Source organism: Myotis myotis, unplaced genomic scaffold (genome assembly GCF_014108235.1).
Source record: "Myotis myotis isolate mMyoMyo1 unplaced genomic scaffold, mMyoMyo1.p scaffold_m19_p_19, whole genome shotgun sequence".
Lineage (NCBI taxonomy): Eukaryota > Metazoa > Chordata > Mammalia > Chiroptera > Vespertilionidae > Myotis > Myotis myotis.
The window spans coordinates 27,243,422-27,245,659 of record NW_023416323.1 but is presented as its reverse complement, the minus strand read 5'-3'; the positions used below and the strand labels follow the sequence as shown (position 1 = coordinate 27,245,659).

The window sequence follows — 2,238 nt, the reverse complement described above, 5'->3', positions numbered from 1 at the left end:
CCGGTTCAGTCCCGCCTTTCACCCACCGACGTGACTCCCTGATGTTTACTCCCTTCACTCGCTCCACTCCTCTCACTCTGAGGGCGGTTCTTTCTTTTTAAACGTCCACGATGAGAGAGAATCATGGATCGGCTGCCTCCGACAAGTCCCCCACTGGGGATCGAGCACACCACCCGGGCATGTGCCCTTGGACCGGAATCGAACCTGGGACCACCCAGTTCGCAGGGCAACACTCTGTCCGCTGAGCCACACCAGCCAGGGCTGAGGGCGGCTCTTTCTTCGAGTGGAATAACCGAGCCGGTTTGGACCCTTCGCCCTCCCCCTCCCGGGGCGCCCACCACCCACCTCTCCGGTTACGCGCGGCTGCCCCGGTCCCGCTTTTAAACCAGATCTGAACGCTCTTTCAACCAGAACCTCGACCGTCTGTGTCATTTCGGTGGTCTGTTTCCCTAGCACCACATTCTCGGGGAATCTGCCTTATCTCTGGATTCAGAGGACACTTTTTTCATTTAGTTTTCCTTTGTTTTCAGCTTGAAAACTTCTCTTTCGGCTTCGCGTTGCAAGGGGCTTGCTGGACTCCAGGCTTCGGGGACGAGGCACCCCTGCCCCCTGCTGTAGAGGCGGCCTCTACCGACCCCGAGGTTGGGGTTCGCTACATTGCGATGCGGTCATGTGACAGCGATGACACGATGCGTTACCATGTGCGGTTTCCGTGAATTTAGAAAGCATTGCCTTGATAACACTAAAAGTATTTCTAAACCAAACCAGGTTCCAGACACTGAAAATTCATGGTGTTTGGTTCCTTTTAAATGTGTGTGGGGGGGGGGGGGAGGGGGGTTTGCAATAAATGCGTGCATATATAAATGAAGCCGTCTGCAGTAAGATAATGGCATTAAAAAAAAATAAAAGGGCGAACTGCTCGAATTTAGAGACGTAGAGACACAGCGACCAAATGTAATGTGTATGGATCCTGTTAACTATGGATTCAAACTAACTAAAAGGTATTTTTTTGAGACAATTGTTGTAATGGTTATGATGTAGTTGAGATGCATGGTGGACTATGTGGAAGGGACGGGTCATGGTATCTGCAACTTACTTCCAAATACTTAAGAAAACAAAGTGTGTGTACATGTGTGTTTACATGTATGTGTACGTATACTAGGCTGTTATATATCAACATGGGACATGATAGTTTTCTCCCAGAAACTACTAGACTAAGCCATTGTCCCAACAATAACTATACTCTGATTCTATTCCTCATTTAATTTAAAAGGAGAATAAAAGGGACTGAATTCAATACCTTCATTTTGGTTTTTGAAAGTATAAATATGTTTAGTGTTTTTACTAATTTAGGGTACAATAAAATGAGAGACCTATGTCACACTCTCCATGCCATTATTACTTTTTTGGAATATATATTATTCCAAACGTACATATTGCTGTATTGGTGGCATTTAGGTTATTTCCAATATTTTTGCCTCTAAAAGCAATGCTGCCATGACTAGATATTTGCCTGCATGGATGGTACTTATTGAGTAAATTCCCAGAAGCAGAAGTACTGGGTCAAAGGGTAGGTATATTTTTAATGTTAACAGATAATGCCAAGTCACCCTTCAAAGAGGAAGTATCAGTTTACACCACTACCACCAATGTATGAGAGTTCCTATTTTTCCATGCCCTCAGTAGCACACTGTGTTTAGATAACTTTTGTAGTCCTTGGCATTACTGCCACTTTGTTCAAACAATGAAAGTAAAGATGAGCGAAAAGTGTCTTTGAGCCCTATCTTGCTAGAAATGACATGATTCATTTAGAAAAATTTCTTCCTGCCAGCAGTGGCTTGGATTCAGCAATCATCACCTGTGTCCTGCTCTTTCTAATTATTTAGATTCTGTAGTACATCAATGTGAATTCAAAACAGTATCTCTGTTCCTAGCTGAACAGACCAGTTTTATTCCGATGCTAAACATATGCCAAAAAAAACCCCAAAAAACTGACTCACACTGTTTCACTTGAAAATCCTGTTTTGCTTTAGGATAAAAAGTAACACACAACATTTCTTTTCTTTTTTTTTTTTTAACACACATTTCTTTGTTTAACTAACCAGTGACACTTTTTTGTGAAAATTATTATCACTAGTGGCTGAAACTAACTAAAACCTGCTTGAACCCAGAAAAATAAGAGTCCATAACAGGTCTGCAGACAAAATCAGTCAGGCCTGTTTTTGTACAGCCCCTCCA

General features: G+C 43.1%; 1 long non-coding RNA gene across 1 annotated transcript; it reads left to right on the top strand.

Annotated features, from left to right (window-relative positions):
- Window positions 1–291: 291 nt before the first annotated feature.
- Window positions 292–1,972, top strand: LOC118674553. Its single transcript, XR_004973663.1, has 2 exons — window positions 292–439; window positions 531–1,972. It is a non-coding gene; the product is annotated as an uncharacterized LOC118674553 (long non-coding RNA).
- The last annotated feature ends 266 nt before the right edge of the window (window positions 1,973–2,238 follow it).